General features: G+C 40.7%; 1 pseudogene; it reads right to left on the bottom strand.

Annotated features, from left to right (window-relative positions):
- Window positions 1-362: 362 nt before the first annotated feature.
- Window positions 363-19,169, bottom strand: LOC143610299 (replication protein A 70 kDa DNA-binding subunit B-like; annotated as a pseudogene).
- Between the last annotated feature and the right edge of the window lie 1,433 nt (window positions 19,170-20,602).

Genomic DNA, 20,602 nt, shown 5'->3' with positions numbered 1-20,602 from the left:
TTAGAGACTAGTAAGAGTGCCCGCGCGTTGCGGCGCGGTCACAATTATGATCTAGTTCGTAGGGTGTTTTTTTACCGACATTGTGGACGTTAATATTAGCTTTCCGTTTAGTTTACAATACCAAGTGTTGTCATTTTAGACAACTATATTAGGGAAGAATGATATAATTGGAGAAGCCGTATGGACGATGTTGTATGTTGATATAAACATTTGTTTAAAGAACATGTTAGAGACTGTAGTCTAAAACGCAACTAAATATGATGGATATGCATATTAGTGTTAAAACAATTATCCATACTAAACCAATTGTACTTGAGGATTAAGATCAATGTAATTAAAAACATGATACCCATAACGGTTATTCAACATCCAAGTTTAGAAATTTCGTTCAGTAAAAACCTTGATTCCGCCGCGTAATCAAGGGGAGTAACAGCCTTGGCGTTAATTCTTTGTTTTTTCTCATTATTGTATTCTCGTGGTGCAACCATCAAACGAAGAAGGTGTGGAGTCCATGTTGCCTTCCTAAGTTGTGGTTGATAAGAACTTCCATCACCCTTTAAACATTGTAAAGTTGGCAAACCGTTAAAACCAGATGCTATCGGTACATATAAACACAGGTACGTTAAGGCCTACCTGTGTCTTCATATTATCAAGGTCATCAGCGGAGCATCCTATTTTTTTCTTGGCATCTTCACCGAAAACGGAAATCCAAGCTCCACCAGTTGCGTCTGTAATCTTTGAGGTCATAATGTATCTACATTTATGAAAATTTAAATTAAAATATGATAATTATAATGAGCAACGTTTAATTAATGAAGCACCGCACACCTCAAGTTGCACGCAGTCGGGTTTTTTTGGCATGATTGACAGGAGTAGCCGGTACCATTTTCATCAACCACTTTCTTGTTGCAACTTTTGCATTCAAGATAATAAATGTTTTGACTGGGCTTAAGAAAAACACACATGTCATATGATACACAGGCTGCTACAATAATGTGATTGTTAATATAACACGTTAGATGAAATTTTTATGTAGGTTTAAGTATCCTGACATTATTCTTATGATATAACGCTTAAAAAAATGAGGATTTTCATATTAGTCTCGAGCTTTTTCCGTTTTATTCAGACCCAAAATTGAAGCCGAAAGAAAATTTGGTTTTTGCATAGGGGTTAAATGAAATTGTCGGTTTTTGTCTAGGTTTGGTTGGTTTGGTTCAACTTTAGTTACATGGAAACATAAAATAAACCAACGTTTGTACGAAAACGTAAGTCGAAACCGTTGGTTTCAGGTTGGCGCGGTTGATTTGTTTTTAAATATATGTATTCAGGGGGGGGGGGTTCTATTTTAATCAGATGCAATTCAAACCGAAATTGAACCAAGGTTTTTAGTAAAACTTAAAATGGGAATATTTGGTTTTGGTTTCGGTGCGGTTCGAGTTACATAAATCTTATAACTTAACCTTTTAAAAAGTGAGAAAATAAAAATTTGGGTTGAGTTTTTTTTTTTTTTTGGTTTAATCAGATGCAATTGTTTCAGTTGTACTTAGATGAGAATGAAACGAAACCAAGGTTTTTAGTGAAACATAAATCCAAACCGTTGGTTTCATTGTGGAGTGGTTTGTGTGATTAAGTTTTTTGGAGAGTATTTGTATTTGGGACGGGACTATTCTGTTTTAGTCAGATCCAAATCTGAATCTGATCTAAAAATGTGTTTTTGACAGAATCCTAAAACAACAAGGTGGGGTTTATTTTGGGTTGGGTTATTTGGTTTTCTTTTAAGTAGATACAAACAAGAACTGAACCATGGTGTGTACTAAAATGTAAATAGAAATCCTTGTTTTTAGTTTCTTTGCGTTTATTGTGGTTCATTTTTTTCTGTTTAATGAATGCATAACTAAAAGCATACCGAATTACGTTTCCCTTACGTAAAAATAAAAATGAATACCTTTTCGTCACCCATGAATGGGTTGCTTGCTATATGGTCTAGTGTCACGCGGTCAGAGTACATAGATTGGTTGTCATTTGTAATTGGAGGGCTGGAAGTGTAGCCTACAGATTCAATTTTGTTGCCTTTGTCCGCTGAAGCGTACCATGATTTTACTTTCTCTGAAGTAGGGGTTGTAGGGTTTATTTGTATTATGGTCTTTGTGATTGTTGACAATGATACCCCTAAAGAATATGCAGGACCAAATAACCAAAAATGTAATAAAAATATATGGGTGTGTATGTGTATGTACATATAGATGCATACATATACAGATACATCTATATATACAGATGTGTTTGTATATGTAGACATCTATATGCATATGCATACATCTATATATATATGTGTGTGTGTGTGTTTATATATTTATATAAAGTATAGTTATAATCAGCGTTTTTTGGGTTACCTCGGAAATCCAATACTCAATGATTTGATCGCCACAATTGGTGAGTCAGCAGCCATGGCGGATAGTTTGTCACCGACATCATTCGCAAGGGGAAAGATACCACTACCGATTTGTTACTGGGATATGCATAATTGGAGGTCAAATATTTAGAAAAGGAAATGTTTCACTGTTAATCGTGGAAAATATAGTGAGCGTACGTGTCATCCGCGATAGTTATGTCGCGTTTCAGGACCATGTCGTTGTCCAGCCTCCTTTTGATGGTCTTTGTAGGTGACCATGTAGGATGACACCAATAACATCTGCAGTTAATTAAAGTAAAAGAAGCAGAAGTTAATAGTGAAACTTATCAACCGTAGGGTGTAAGTGTGTAACAAAAAAATTCATACCAATAACTTCCTTATGTTGTACATATTGTCGTAATTGATCGATTGGCACAAAGTTGAAGGTGGTTTCAGGAATGATAGCTGGTTCGCCTACTGCCTCCTCTACTCTAGAATATTCATTCAAAGTCATCTCATAGTCGTTCGGTACGGTCTTGAATTCCTTTTTAGCCAGTTTAAGTGAGCCGTTGGATATGTAGTACACCTTTCCCAGCTCAAACACGTCAAGAAACATCCTTGCACCGTCATTAAACATGGTTGCTTGAATTTGTTTTCCCTGTAATATAGATGTTCATGTTGTTGTGTTGTTAATAATGACATGTAAAATAATAATTAACATGCTTGTTAAGTGGATGAGAGGTTACGTCTTCGTCAGTTAGCTCAACATTGAAAAGACACCCTTCGCCTCGTGCATTCTTGTAGTAGCACATTGGCCCTTTGGACCTGACACGAACTTTAATGGTCCAGTTTCCTTGATATGGATTTAACGAAGCGAGGGGGTGCACACGCCTAGTACTTGACATATGTGTTGTAGGCGTTATCCTGCAATATAAATTGAAAAATTGAAATAGACACGTTGCTATCAGTAGTTATAAACATGCAGTTTAACAAGCCTGAAGGTGATAATTTATTTAACAGGGCTCAGTTAATTTGTTTGGGGGAGGGGGGTGTGACAAGGGAAGTTGGTTGTCAATAGGCTGTTACGTTTTTAGATACACACTGATGTTCAAGATACAAACAGGATCTACTACTCGTAAGCAATATGAGATCATTAGCATTAATGCGTTGGTTTCCGAATAGGGCTGGTTTCCGTTTGGGGTCTGTATTGTTTTGTGTCAGTCGTGTCTGGTTTTTTTTTCCAGTTTTTTGGGCTTTAGGATTATGATTGTATGTTCCGTCTAAGTTTATTATTTAACTTCAGGTCGAGTAGTTGATAAATCTTGCAGAAGACAGAACAAGAGGATCGGAATCTATAATTTTATTTTTTTGGATGTTATGAAGAAGATGCTACTGTTGTATCAGTTGACAATGTTTGGGTGCAAGTTGTGTGGTTGATGAAAATATGTGTTTGTTTTATAAACAGTAGATTTATCATTCAAGATTTAAAATTGTTGAGTTTTGGATTTTTATAAAATGAATGGAAATCCAGAATGAAGTTCAAAACAGTCAAAAAATTACATTTTGCTAATTACAGTGTAGGGTGGTTTTTTTACAATTTTTTTTTTTTTTGCATTTCTTGGAGAACAATGTTTAATATGATGGGTTGATTAATCAATAGTTTCAGTTGGGTTTTTTTTGTTTTTGTTTCTGTTTTTCATATTATGATTAGTGTTATTTTAACCGTTGAAGTTGCAGGGCTGCTGCATTTACTCGTGCCAAAGATTTGGCGCTAATCAATAGTTCCAGTTGTTTTTTTTTTCTGCTTTTCATATTATGATTTGTTTTATTTTAACCATTCAATTTGTAGGGCTGCTGTGTTTACTCATGCCAAAGATTTAGGGCGGTGTCAAATACCAAAGAATTCAAAATCCAGGTAGTTTGTTTTCCCAAAAATTACATCAAGATAACGAAATCAGCAGGTCTTATATAAACAATAGTAAACCCAACCCCCCTAAAAATTCAAAATGCAGGTACTTATCTTTTCCCATAAATCCCCTAAAAATATAAGCTGTTGGTTGAACCCAATAGTAACAATAGTAAATCTAGAGCCCAAGATATTCCAGATTTTTTGGTCGTAACTAAAGTGCAGATAATGGGAAAACAATAGAACACCCAAAGAGGTTGAAGAGGTAGGTCCCAGCAGAGCCCAGTTGGACCTGCAAGACTCACCTTAAAGAGGGACATCTGCGCAGTTGAACCCGCAAGACTCACCTTCAAGAGGGACGTCTGCGCAAAGGCTAAACTCACAACTCACCTTGAAGAGAGACGTCTGCGCAGAAACCAACTGGATCCGCAGGACCCACCATGCTCAGAGACGTGACGTCCTTACGCGCAGTACGCAAGCTGTTCCCGCAGGAAAAGCCTCCCAATGGTCGACGTACTCCGCCTGTTCCCGCAGCAACGGATACTAGCCATCAGGGAAGGCTACCCGCGCAGCAAGGCTACACGCACAAGGCACTTAACTCTTAAATAATTCAGTAATGTCACCTGAAGAAGGAGTGAGCAAGCCGGGAAAACTCCCGCCCAAATGAGCCAGTCCGTACGATACTGGAGGATCTTTTGTACTGTACCTGACGAGGTATGGACAAAAGATCTGACCAAAGCTGCGACAGCTCACTGACAACAGTACAACGAGCAGCACGCTCTTGTACCTAATGTCACTATTAGCCGCTGCCTACTCACAACCTGTCGGAGCACGTGCATAGCCTGCAGTTGGTGGAAAAGGAATAGTACACATCCGGCCTGGTCACTATCAGCCGCTGCCTACCCACCAACCACCAGCATGGCACGTGCGTAGCCCACAGTTGGCAGAACAGGAATACTATTCAGCCGGCTGCACCTTTTTGGAAACCTACCTTCGGCTATAAATACTCCAACACCTTGGAATGGTATCATCTTATCTCATATCTCATATCTTGATATATTACCTGATATCTGCTCTAGTCATTCTCTTAATATACACTTATATTCAAGAGCAATCTAGTCTGATTCTCACACCGGAGGGTGGTCACAAGGAGGTACCCCCCCTTCTCAGTGACGAGCTCACGGTGTCTGTTTTGCAGGTTATCAGAAGAACCATCTTCGCCGGATCTAACCCCTCGTGGGAAACATCTACTTAACCCCCAGATTGTCCATAATCTGCCCGGGGTCGATTAGTGTTTCTTCATTGGCGCCATCCGTGCATAAAAGCTAGAACTTATTCTTTTTCAGTTTTTTCAAAACTTCTGGAAAGATGGTTAAGGTTACTCCGTTGCCAAGATCAACGAGTGACCAAGAAGCCCCGGTAACCACAACCCCAGTGACTGGGGGGAATACCGGCGAGTACACAAATTTTACGAACACTACCCCGGTTACCCAAGCCGGGGCAAGTGCAGTAAATTTTACGAACACTACCCCGGTTACCCAAGCCGGGGCAAGTGCAGTAAACAATCATCCCCTGGGATTCATTAATGCCCAGGCGGAAAGACAACGGACGAGGCTCCCCCACCAAACACTTGATCAAGTTAAAGCGTGGGCGGAAGCACGTCAGAAGGAATTCCAAGCTGAGTTGGACGAACGCTTACGTTCACTCCAACAGGCTGACGAGTTCGGAAGCACTCGACAACAGCTCAACATGAGCAATGAGTGCGAGTCCTCGGACGATGATCGGGAGGAATCCGACAGTGACGCAAACCCTCGCCATAGGGCGAAAGGGAAGCGTAACGAAACGGACTTCCAACCGAGAAGGAATTTTGGAGAAACCTTCAAACGGAACGCGGGGGGAAACCCACGTGACTTCTCCAAAACCTTCAGACCCACTGCTGCAAATGCGGGAACATCCAAGTTTGCAAGGGACATTGCGGAAGCAATCGCCCCGAAAAGTGCCAAGCAGATGCCCAACATCGGCACTTATGATGGTATATCTGACCCAGATGATCACCTGAACAGATTCATAGTGGGGGCAACCGTCAGCAACTGGACGGAACCCACGTGGTGTTATATGTTCCAGATGACGCTGGTCGGAGCGGCTAGAGCGTGGTTTGACCGTCTACCGGTCCACCACATCTACGATTGGGCGGACTTCCAACACAAGTTCAGCCAACACTTCAGTCATCAGAGGAAATATACTGAAGAGCAGTGGACGATCCTCAACTGCGTTAGAGAGGAGGATGAATCCTTACTAGACTTCATCATTCGCTTTAACTCGAAAAAGTTGAGTTTGGGCGTTATAAGCGAAGACCTTGTTCGCGCCGCTTTCATCCAGGGCGCCGAATACCCAGAGCTTATCCGCACGTTGACGGGTAAGGACGGCATGCCATCCACATGGGATGTCATCATGACGGCGGCCAAGCGCTTTGCTGAAACAGAGAAGCAACTGGGTGGGGATCTGTCCCAGACTACAAATCTCTACACGCAGAGGACTAGAGAAAACAACGTCCGGACCGCCTGGCAAAACAAAAAGAGGAAGCTAGGCATGTGGCAGTCAAGGGTAAACTTTGACACCTCATCCAGCTCTCGCTCCCTAGTAGGCGGAAGGGATAACACGCACCCATCAAGCCGACACCCCAGGTGGACGCCACTCACCAAAAGCGTCACGGAGATATTTGCCACCGAAAAACTCCCATGGCCAAAAGCTCCAACAGTCCGGCAGCGACCTAACGTGGACCAGAGCAAATCCTGTGACTTCCACGGAACAAAGGGTCACACCACTGAGGAGTGTACATCCTTGAGGAATATTATTGAAACATTCGTCAAGGAGGGCAAACTTACACACCTGGTGGCATCAATCAAGAATGGGGGGAAGAATGACAACCGATACAAAAGCAACGGACGAAAGCCCGTTGACATCAGCATCCACATGGTTCATAGTAACATCAGAGGAAGAAAAAGACGGACGACAGAACCATGCGCATGGAAGGAAGCTGAGGTGCGCTTCCCGCGAGTGCCAGGAGGACCCAGCAAAGAAGGCCCTATCGTCATCAAAAGCCAGCTGGGGCACTACATCACTTCCCGCACTCTTGTTGACAACGGCGCCTCGTCAACGGTTATGTACAGGCAGTTCTTCGACAAGCTAGATGACGAAGACAATGAACACCTGGAAACGGTCTACGCCTCGATGGAAGGGTTCGACGGCAGCACAAACACCCCTCTGGGTATCCTATCTTTCCCCGTCACGCTCACAGACGGAAAACACTCCCGCACAGAGGATGTGGACTTTGTCGTAATGAGGAAGCCACACCACACATACGACATTCTCTTCGGGAGAGACGGGATGGCAAGATTCAATGCCGTGGTATCTTCAGTCCACGGCATGATGGGATGGCCAACAGCTGAGGGCGTGGCGATGGTCACCGGTATTCCTCAGGTATGCATCGCATCTGTCTCATCAACACCCAAACCAAAGATGGCTAAACCCACCATCACCGAACCAGAAGAATGGGCTTTCAATGGCAAATACCCCGACCAGGCGGTTACCATTGGCCCAACAATCACTGATCCTACGCGCACCTTACTCAAACGCTTACTACAGAAAAACGCTGACATCTTCGCATGGAAACCAGCTGACATGACTGGTGTACCTCGAAGTAAGGCAGAGCATAAGCTCAAGTGTGACCCGGCTTTTACGCCGGTCATACAAAAGCGTAGAGTAATGGGGGCGGAACAAGCTAACGCATGTAGAACCCAAGTCAAGGAACTCCTTGACGCGGGCATCGTACGCGTTAGCAGATATCAAACTTGGGTTGCAAATCCCGTTATGGTACCGAAGTCTAACAAGCAATGGTGCATGTGCATAGATTTCAAAGACTTGAACAAAGCATGCCCCAAAGATTGTTACCCGTTACCCGAAATTGATCTTAAGGTAGATTCGTTAGCACCGTTTCGCCTTAAATGCTTCCTTGATGCGTATAAAGGGTACCATCAAATCTACATGGCCGTTGACGATCAGGACAAAACCGCATTTCGGACGCCCGATGGCACATTCTGTTATCAAATGATGCCATTCGGACTTAAGAATGCCAGGTCCACATACCAACGCCTGATGGACAAAGAGTTTCATGCCCAAATTGGGAGGAACTTGGAAGTCTACATGGATGACCTGGTCATCAAAAGCCTTGACCCAGAAGCGATGTTGAAAGACATCGAAGAAACATTCAACACACTCAGAAGGATAAATATGAAGCTCAACCCAAGCAAGTGTTCCTTTGGGATGGAAGAAGGGAAGTTCTTAGGAGTCATTGTTACAAAAGATGGCTTCAGAGCGAACCCTGAAAAGTTCGAAGCCATTATCAAAATGGAATCACCTACTACCATCAAGCAAGCTCAGACACTGAACGGACGCCTAGTTGCACTTAACCGCTTCTTGGCAAATCATGCGGATAGGTCGTTCCCATTTGTGTCGACGCTGAGAAACTGTTTAAAGAAAACGCACTTCCGCTGGACACCAGAAGCGGAAGCAGCTTTTCAGGAAATTCGGTCACGCTTGATCGAACTCCCAACGCTCACAGCACCAGAAGCGGGAGAGGAATTAATCCTATACCTCTCCGCCACAGATAGAGCGACCGGGGCCGTCCTGCTAGTCGAGTGAAAAGGCATCCATATGCCAATCTACTATGTTAGCCGTCTCCTAACAGACGTCGAAACTCGGTACTCTACCCTGGAAAAATTAGTCTTAGCACTTGTACAGGCTTCACGCAGGCTAAGACGATATTTCCAAGGTCACCCAATCACTATTCTCACCAACTTCAAACTTGCAAACGTTTTAGGCAAACCCGAACTGTTGGGACGCCTAGCCAAATGGGCAATAGAATTGGGAGAATACGCGATAAAGTACAAGCCAAGGCCAGCCATAAAAGGCCAGGTCTTGGCCGACTTTATTGCCGAAATCCCCGCCTCGCGGGAGAAAGAGTGCCAGGACGAGGCTCAACCCTCTCTAGCACAGGACATCGATGATGTCTGGCGACTTTACACTGATGGAGCAGCCAGCAACGAGGGCTCAGGCGCAGGGTTAAAACTAACCAACCTAGCAGGCCAAGAATACACTTACGCTATTCGACTAGATTTTCCAAGTACGAATAACGAAGCTGAGTATGAAGCATTCTTGGCCGGGTTGAGGATTGCGCGTAAGATGGGAGTAAAGAACTTGGAAGCCCATGTGGATTCCATGTTAGTAGCCAATCAGATAAACGGGACGTACACGGCCGTGAACGACACAATGGCCCTGTACCTCGCTCAAGCAAAAACCCACATGCGCGATTTTAATGATTGTAAAGTCATACACGTCAAGCGTAGCGAAAACAAATCTGCGGATGCGTTAAGCAAGCTTGCGTCATTGGCTTTCACCCACTTGGGAAAGGACATCCGCATTGAACTCCTTGGAGCACCATCAGTCCCACACAAGGAAGTCTGTGTCATCCAAACCGGCACGGAAACGTGGATGACACCAATAATAAATTACCTTGCGGCGGGTATACTACCAGAGTCGAAAACACAAGCAAGAAAACTACGCTGTAAAGCACTGAACTATCAACTCATCGATGACATCCTTTACAGACGTGATTTTCTTGGCCCACTCCTCAGATGCGTTGACGACCAAGATGCCGACTACCTACTAAGGGAAGTGCACGAAGGCATCTGTGGGATACACGCAGGTCCACGCGCAGTTGTAGCTAAGCTAAACAACGCGGGATACTTTTGGCCAGGGATGCATACGGATGCACTGGCATACATCAGAAAGTGTAGGTCTTGCCAACTCTACGCACCTAACACGCATCACCCGAAGAACGAACTTGTTCCAGTTACCTCTTCATGGCCATTTCAGAAGTGGGCCATCGACGTGACAGGCCCATTTCCCACAGCAGCAGGGAACGTCCAGTTTCTAGTGGTCGCCATCGACTACTTCACCAAGTGGATAGAAGCAAAACCCTTAGCCCAAACGACCGCAAAACATATCAAAAAATTCATTTGGGAATTTATTATTTGTCGTTTCGGGCTTCCACAGAATTTGGTGAGCGATAACGGCACCAACTTTGCTGACAAGAAGCTACAACAGTGGCTGAAAGAACTTCAAATCACCCACACCTTTACCTCAGTGGCGCACCCGCAGGGTAATGGTGAGGTGGAAAGAGCAAATAGGAGCATCGTCGACGGCATAAAGAAAAGACTATTGGAACACAGATCCAGCTGGGTGGACGAAGTTCCACACGTCCTTTGGGCACACAGAACAATGAAAAAGGCAAGTACGGGAGAAACCCCGTTCAGCCTCACTTATGGCACTGAAGCCATGGTCCCGGTCGAAATTGGTCTACCCTCACCAAGGGTCTTGATTCAACCAGAGGACAATGATGCGGAAAGACGGTTAGACCTTATGCTAACCGAGGAACGCAGAGACTTAGCCGCAGCGCGTGAAGAGAACTACAAGCGACAGATGCAAAAGTACTACAACACGCGGGTAAAACTCTGCAACTTCAATGTCGGAGACTACATACTGCGTAACAACGAGGCTTAAAACCAAGAACGCCCAGGAAAGCTGGCCCCTGTCTGGGAAGGGCCATACATTATCAAAGAAGTTTTTGGGAAGGGGCGCATACCGGCTCGAAAGGCTCGATGGCACCCCCATCCCAAGAACATGGAATGGAGCTCAATTACGCAAGTGTTACATGTAGATCAATTCCAAATTTATAAAGAAACGGCCTGGAGCCACTTCTAATGGAAATGATTCTCCTTTCACATTGTGTTGATCGCTTTACATTTACACTTATAAACTTTTCGGACGGTATGCCGGTATTCACCGCATAAATATGGAAAGAAGTCGTTGCGTGTGGACGGCGGCAAAACCCGCATAAACACAAAAAACGGCAAACCTTCACGCAGGTCAGTTATAGGTGAAGATTGGTCATCCCACTAAATGAAAGTGACGGTCCTACCCGCACAATCATGATAGAGGAAACTGAACAATAACCTATTGACAGCCGCGCGTCGAACGGTTAACTTATTCAAAACACTGGGAAAATTGCTAAAATAAACTAAAATATACATGCGCAAGTCATGTAACGTTTATAACGCAAGTCACAAAGATTCAAAAGTAAGCGGGACTATACCCCTTACCTTGGCAACCAAGTAACTATAAGACAGGTGCGAGTACAGTGTTAAGGCAAAACCCTTCACATACTTAGCACCTGCAGGGAATTGAAGCCAAGAATACCTCGGCAACCAAGTAACTATAAGACGGGTGCGGGTACAGTGTCAAGGCAAAACCCTTCACATACTTAGCACCCGCAGGGAATTGAAGCCAGGAATACCTTGGAAGTAAAGTAACTATAAGACGAGCGCGGGTACAGTGTCAAGGCAAAACCCTTCACATACCTAGCACTCCGCAGGGAATTGAAACCAAGAAGGATCTTCTGGGCCATGCTTGCGGAAACGGGAATAACATCCCCGCATAGCGGGAACGTCGAGAACTAGATTGTTTGAAGCTCCAAGATGGAATTGGTTGTTTTAACATAATTGATCACTATGTTCAAAACTACCAAAACCTCATGGAGAATCTACACAAGTGGGACTCAACGCTCCTGACTTGCGAGGAGGTTACAGACCTACCCGCATCATACCCAAAGATCAAGCAGGAAAGTCGGGAATTTCTGCACGTGACATTAGGACTTCCGCGGGAAGAATCCCCATGGAAAACCTTAAAACTAAACCCTTTTCAAAACCCTTTGCTTAAGTCCAAAAGTTCACCTCATTAACAATTCATGAGAAGAACATTGGACTGGGGGGACTTGAAGAGGTAGGTCCCAGCAGAGCCCAGTTGGACCCGCAAGACTCACCTCAAAGAGGGACGTCTGCGCAGTTGAACCCGCAAGACTCACCTTCAAGAGGGACGTCTGCGCAAAGGCTAAACTCACAACTCACCTTGAAGAGAGACGTCTGCGCAGAAACCAACTGGATCCGCAGGACCCACCATGCTCAGAGACGTGACGTCCTTACGCGCAGTACGCAAACTGTTCCCGCAGGAAAAGCCTCCCAATGGTCGACGTACTCCGCCTGTTCCCGCAGCAACGGATACTAGCCATCAGGGAAGGCTACCCGCGCAGCAAGGCTACACGCACAAGGCACTTAACTCTTAAATAATTCAGTAATGTCACCTGAAGAAGGAGTGAGCAAGCCGGGAAAACTCCCGCCCAAATGAGCCAGTCCGTACGATACTGGAGGATCTTTTGTACTGTACCTGACGAGGTATGGACAAAAGATCTGACCAAAGCTGCGACAGCTCACTGACAACAGTACAACGAGCAGCACGCTCTTGTACCTAATGTCACTATTAGCCGCTGCCTACTCACAACCTGTCGGAGTACGTGCATAGCCTGCAGTTGGTGGAAAAGGAATAGTACACAGCCGGCCTGGTCACTATCAGCCGCTGCTTACCCACCAACCACCAGCATGGCACGTGCGTAGCCCACAGTTGGCAGAACAGGAATACTATTCAGCCGGCTGTACCTTCTTGGAAACCTACCTTTGGCTATAAATACTCCAACACCTTGGAATGGTATCATCTTATCTCATATCTCATATCTTGATATATTACCTGATATCTGCTCTAGTCATTCTCTTAATATACACTTATATTCAAGAGCAATCTAGTCTGATTCTCACACCGGAGGGTGGTCACAAGGAGGTGCCCCCCCTTCTCAGTGACGAGCTCACGGTGTCTGTTTTGCAGGTTATCAGAAGAACCATCTTCGCCGGATCTAACCCCTCGTGGGAAAAATCTACTTAACCCCCAGATTGTCCATAATCTGCCCGGGGTCGATTAGTGTTTCTTCAGAGGTAGAAACCATATGAATATGTAGGCGGTTGAACAATAGGAGATGAACGACAAGCAATTGCAGATGAAGTAATAACAATAGGAGACCCAAATGTTACCTGGTACGCGGTGGGTTTGATAGATTGTCTCTTGCAATTGTGGAGGTCAGATGAAGCATGAGTGGATGAGAGTTTGTAGGATAAATCATGGTAATTGTAATTGACTGTGGTGGTTTTATGAGAGGATAGGCAACGGATTTGGAGTTAGGGGTTAGTGCAATTGAAGGTAGGGTTTAATAGTAGAATTGGGGGTTACAGGCAGATGAAAGATGATGGAGATAGAGTGCAATTGAAGAAAGGGTTTAATTGTAGGATTGGGGGTTACAGGCAGATGGAAGGACGCCGGCGATTAACTGAATTAAAGTTTAATGGTGTCTCACCGTGATATAATAGCGTCATCTTATATTTTCCAAATTACCATTTTCTCCACCTTAAATTTTTTATATGTAAGTGGATTGTTACAGTGCCTTATTTAATTAAGTGTTTGGAATATTTTATTGTATTGTTGGTGCTTTGCTCTTTGCATGAGAATTGAGTTTTAAAACTACAACTTTAAATCAATCAATTACAAAGGTGTAGTACCGAGAGTCGTTGTGTCCATGGATTGATATCCGATTCTTGCCCTTACCATATTACACTATATTACACTCGTATGTACACTTGAAAATCAATATAAGTGTTACATCAACCATTGCCCAGATGTCAATAGTTTCCTCCATGATTCCTCACTTTCTTTCAGTGTTAAAGTCATCCTTACTCTCCAATTCTTCCACACAAATCAGTCACCCGGCAACATTCCAATGCACCAATCAATCTGTCAAACCCCGACCAAAAGTGGTAGAACATGCCCTGGCGCTACGTGATTGTTTCAATGCACACGACACTATTAAAGTGATAGTATTTAAACAACTAATTCATTTCATTTAACATCAAAAACACAACAGAACTTATTCATTATAAATAAAACAAAGTACAAAAAAAAAACAGTTCATTTTACTAGTAACTTACCAGTCCAAAATAAAAATAACGTCTTCAAATCTTCAATCAACCAATAATTAAACCTGTAACATTGCATAAAAGATATTTTCTTAACACGAATGTTGGCGAGCAGTTCCATAATTTTTGTATATATAATACGAGACAAAATACACAAATCTTATGTGAAACTGCAAATAATAACGACAATTGTGGTATAAAAATCATAAATAAATTAGGCTCCTTTCTAATAGGTAAAAACTACCAAATTACAAAAAAAAAAAAAAAAAACCTACTATATTACAAGGAGGAGCGTATGATTATACTTATTGAGGATAAGGATGAGGCCAACCAACAAAAGCAATAAACATTTAGCAATTAATCATATGAGGCATATGACACACAATCGAGCAATTATTCTAAGTAACACATAAACTAGAGTTTGCGGGTTGAGGATCCAAGTCTTAAATCATTTTGTTAAAGTAAGTATGCAAGCTTCCCCCAAAATATAAAAGCGAAAAACGGGGATGAAATTACTCACTTGGACAAAGTGACGTCGATGAAGTAAACTTAGTATAAAACCTTCAAGAAAGCGAGCCAGACGGTTTAACGTGCTTGTCCTAGATTGAAAGATCTTGAGTCAATATTGAGTATTGAAAATGGAATACAAATGGTATAATAGTTCGTAAAATAAGGCTTGCCTTTTTTAGATTTTAAGTTATATTTTACAAAATGTGGTTAATAAAGTATGTATAAAATAAAATGAGTTTTATATGAAACCGAGTCTTTGATGTTTAGTATAACTCAACCTTTGTTAAGTTTTACATATGGGAGTTGGTTTAGTGTTAGTATGCACGATCCCGCAAATGTAAGCATCAAGATCCGACTTTAAATGGGTTGTTTGGTTTAATCGGTTCGGGACTTGATAAAGTGCCAAGTCCTAATCTAACTTACCAAACTATTTAAATATATAAATTACTTCAATAAAATCAGTACTTTAAACAAATTTGAGAATTTTATTAATTAAAGTCCTAAACTTGGGTTTAAGCGAGTGTAAGTCGGGTCGGTTTTAGTGTAATACCAAGTTTGGTTCCGACATACCATAATCTTAGAAATATAAATGATTTAAATTGAAACATAAATTAAAAAGGTTTATGAAAGATTTTTGGTGATTTGAACGGTGACTAGCTCGTTAATACGAGTAGTTCGACTTTTACTCGGTTTTTACCTAAAATTTGGTTTAAGTCAAGATTTGTTCCAGCACTTTCAAAATCTTAAGCGATATGATACATGTAAAGTAAAATATAACTAAAAAGATAGGTTGAACTTTTGGTGGTTTGAACATTGACTAACCTGTTAAAATAAGTGTTTGGTTTTAATCGGTTTTTACCGAAACTTGGGTTTAAGCCAAGATTTGTTCTACACTTCCATAGCAAACATATAATAACTAAAATATAAAGAAAAACTTAGATCTAAAGTGTTTGATGCAACATGGTTTCTTAAAAGTTGATTAAAGTGCTTAAACGGGTGTTTGGGTTTGGTTCGGTCCTTGACTCGGTATGAGACCGAGGATGGTTACCACATGTCCAAAACCATGGAACTAAAATAATGTAAAATTTCCTGATCTAAACTCAAATAAGAAAGTTAGGCGAGTAAACTTCCCGAAAACGACCCAAGCTGGCCTAAAATACGTATATGAGTGTTAAATGTCCACAAGCCTTAAATAAAGATGAAAAATGGTTTATTAATATAAAATAACTTAGAAAACATAAATATCAAAAACATATACCCGAAACGGATTGAAATGCAAGAATCGGTTCGTTGACTTTTAAAGTCAAACTTAAGAAAAACTAGCTAAAATAACATGCAAGTTCAAGCAATTTGGGAGAAGTAGAAGAGGATGACAGCAGAAAATAGCTGAGATAGTGGGGTATTTATGGGGGAGGATTATGGTTTGAAGGATTGTATAAAACATTTGCCCGGTGGATAAATAGGTACACTTTGATTCTTTTATTTAAATAATTTTTTATTTAAAAATATTATATTCAGGGATACTATCATGTTTGGAGGGTTCTAGAATAATTATGGTTGAGTCTTAGTCGGTTTGGATGGTTAAAACACGAGAACGGATCTTAAACGAGCGAAAACGATCTGATATGTTGCAAATGACACTCTGCATCACGCGGTCATCATGGCACTCCCCCCCCCACACATGGCGTGGCGTGGGGGGTTTTCCGAAAAAAATTTTCATTGGTCGGTTTGATATTCTGGCTCGTTTAAAACCGATTTTCTTGGTGTAATAAGCAAGTTAGGAATCGTTAAGATACAATAACCACTTGACAAGAATGAGACAAGGTTACAACATAAAACCCATCATTTTATTAATAATCAAAGATTCGAAAACCGAAACGGATCGGGTTTACAATACAAAAACGAATACAAGACAAACCAGAAATGATAAATGTCACAAAAACTCACAGTTTAATAATAAAGCACCGATATAAGAGGCAACCTGGAAACACGAGTGTCGTCCACCATGGTGTTCTGCTGAGGCCGTAACTTTTGCTATTTTTCAAACTCGAAAACTCGACCCATTTAAATTTTTGGATGTTCATTCGGTTTCGTTTACGTTGATTTTATCAAATTGTGTTTATCTATATTTTTGGGATATTTTACCGACTCAATTTCATGCCATAATTTCAATTAAATAAAGTCTAGAGGCTGATTATATAAAAATAATAATAATAAAATAAACTTTTGGATATAGACAACCCTCGCGCTACGCAGCGAGGATTCATTGAGCCGGTCGCGATACGCGACCCGGCTGCAGATCAGCAAATCATTTTTGGTTCATTTTGTGTCGGTTTCGCTTATTTTGGTAACCCAATTTCGTGTATCTTCCATATAGAATAATTAGAATATGTCTTGGCATCATGCCAAAGCATATTCCCTTGATTCCTTGGAGTAAGGGACAAGATATCGCTAATTTTGTTAATTTGTTTATTTTTGTTAAAAAACGAAATCTTTCAATTAAAAAGATTTCAACTTGTTCTCTAAGTTTGTCAAACATTTATAAGCGGCCCTTTCTTTTGCTCTTTCGTTTACATCCTAGCTTCACTTTCAATTGCGTTGCAATGCTATAATTTACAAGTTCTTCAAGGTTTGACTTAAAAAGTCAACTGTTTTGGTTGATCATCGTCTTCCTTATGCTTTACAGGTAAGTTGTAAACATAAAAGTTGTTTGTTTTCACATTTTAAACAAAAACAGCTCAATCAATTTAATTGATTGAGACGGTTTAATGGTTCAATTTCGTTTTGACCCGTTTAGGGCTCTTAAGTACTAAAATTGGGGATTTTCAATTACTATACTTTCTGATCAAGACTAGCTTTCGCTCCAGAAGAGTTTTAGTTTTGCTTTCCTGTTTTACATGTGACAGACCAAAACCCGAAACCTGAATTCACTGTTTGGATTCTGATTCATCTCAGCCCTTTTAAATCTTGTTTTTATCATAACTTGAGAACCGTATGGATTTTTCACGTGATTCCAGTTGCTAAATGATTGTTTTTTTATATTATCATCTGCAAGATTTTAGGCTTATTTTCTTGAGTCGGCTCAGCTCGCTTATTTTCGCATCTTCATCTTATTTAACTCGCCTACCACTTTAAGGTGAGCAATCACACTCCCCTTTTAACTATTTTACATTTTGGGGGCTTTATGCCACAAATTTATTATTTAATTCTTATACAAGTATATACTCAAACACAATTCCGCTATTCGTTTAATTATGATATTGCTCGATTAGTTGCTAAATTTTACATGATTATGTGTTTACAGTTTTTATGGTTGGTTGGTATCTCATCCTCATAGTATGATCATATGCCGTCCGAGTAAACATGCCCGAATCTGGTGGCATGTTGAAAAGACACTTTATTTCATGTTATGCTAGTTTATGTAATGCACATTATCGCAAGGAATTATCATTTTTATCATTATATATGTCTCAAATTGTGATTACCTGCTCAACATTATTATTGACAAAATATATATCTATTTTTACGCATATCACGGGTGTTATTAGGGATGATTTGAGATGCAAGACTTAGTTGGACTTTAGGTTTTATTAAAATAAAGAACAATTTATTTGTTTTTAGTTTGATGTAATAGTTTTGGATGACTTTGGATTTGTGAAACTCTTGTGTACTTTGTTGAATAAATAAAATTAGATATTGAAACTTTATATTTATATTAGTGTCTTTAAACTATGATACAAATTATGTCACGCCCAACATGTTTCGCCGTTAGATTGAGGTGTGACAGAGACTTCTCTAATCTCACTCAGAACAATATAGTGCTGCAATGTTCTGACTTATTCTAATTTTGCTTTTGAGGATAAGAATGTTTTTAGAGGACAAGATTGTTTCTACATCATACGTGGGCTACATGGGAGTGGTTCCTATTTTTCTCGAGTTGTATTTGTTAAGCATGTTAGTAGTGTGTAGGGTGTTAGTGGGGCTTGCCATTTTCATTACTTACCTTCTTTTGTGTCTACAAGGCTATGCATAGAAGTATATTTTTTTTCTTAAGGTTTATTTAGAATATTGTTTCAAAAGTGGATCCTTAATAGTTTTATATATTCTTTTGTTTCTCCATTATCGCTAGATACACATAAATTGGTACTATATCTAATTCATTCTAGCTCAATCATATACGCTCCTGGTAACACATACTCAGACATGCAGTTGAGTTTCGAGCTCTTCGTGCCCTTTTTGGACTATCCCCTTCTTCTACGCTCTCTTCAATGGCTTGCGTTAGCAAAAGCACACCACCACCAGCCCACACAGCCACACCAGCACCATTGCTCAAATCGCTTACACCAACATTGTCTACCAGTTTGGTTGTTGGTTTAATAATAAGCCTCATTGTTGTTAATGATTTTGTTGAATCATTGAGTTCTCTTTTGAGATTTCAAACATCCTCCATAACGGTAGGCACCGTTACACCAGGGCTCCACCCACGATCAACATCGACTTCAACGTTGCTTGGCGTCCTTACTTCGTTAACAACCACTTTAGTTTCCTCAACCAGTAGATTGTATGACAAAAGAAAGAGTGATATCAAGTTTTAGATAACTTATTTGTAGAAATCGAGATCATAGAGAAGGATAATGATGCCATGATGAATCCTGATTCGATTCCGTTATGATGCCACTGATTGATGGAGATCTTGGAGAGAAAGTTATTGGTGTGTGTGTTCTTAATTCTCTGTAATTGTTATGTGACATCTAAGGGAAACCCTAATATATATATGGGTACGTCCATCAAATAGCGTATATATGTTACGAGTCCAGTTAAGTTATTTGGCTAATCATAATTATTTAAACGGTAATAAAACCACATTATATTGGCTTTTCCAACAAAATCACCATGTGGTTGATGTCTCACACTTAAGGAGTCCGAAGATACGTATATACCTAAGAGAAAACATGATTAAGTTGAATTATAACATCTATTTTAGTTAAATACTTTGATTCTAAAAAGCGACATATGGTCACTTAAAAGTTAAAAATCAGCCGCTTCAGTAAAATTGTGTTAATTTTTCTTCGAAAACATATTTGATTCTAAAATAATAATAATTAGTAGTATTATACAAAATACAAAATCAATAATACAAGGTGCTCATTTTAAAAAGGAAAGACGTGCATGGTTCCTGCCCACAAGGACACAGACCGCAATTAAGGGGCTGTTTGACAACTGCTGAATCATTAAGTGTTGAACCAGTAAGAGGTCTGAATGATTAAGAGACTCTGAACCAGTAAGTGTTGAATCAGTTAAGTCTGTTTGGTTGGACCTCTGAATAGCTGTGCAAAATAACTATCTTACCCCTCTGAAACAATTTCGTGCTGAATGAAATGTATCTGTTTGATCAGAACTCTTAATAACTATACAGAATGCCCAAACTTTTATTATAACCAATCAGAATACATCTTAAAATAAACTTTTTGTTATAACAAACCAAAATAGATCTTAAAAATAGTTCACCAAGTCACTACACAAATAATTTAATACATCCACAAGTTAATGAAACCCCTAAACATCAAACAAGATTAAGCTGCATCTGCTTGCTCACTCCATTATTGAGTTGTATTTCAAAGGCATCCGGCAATTTAGACCACAAAGTTTCTTCAAGCATTACTCCTGCAACTAAAAAGTCAATGTATGAGAGAAATAATATGCTTTCATCATGATACTATGTATGTTGCTTATGGTGACCTTAAGGTCAAAATTGGTCGGCTCAATCTATGCATAACCTCAAAATAAATAATCAAATAAGGTTAACAAAATAAATATTAACTT

Source organism: Bidens hawaiensis, unplaced genomic scaffold (genome assembly GCF_021521415.1).
Source record: "Bidens hawaiensis isolate Kalapana, Puna unplaced genomic scaffold, B.hawaiensis_p1.1 tig00002186_1, whole genome shotgun sequence".
NCBI classification, from domain to species: Eukaryota; Viridiplantae; Streptophyta; class Magnoliopsida; order Asterales; family Asteraceae; genus Bidens; species Bidens hawaiensis.
This window is presented reverse-complemented; position numbering and strand designations above follow the sequence as displayed.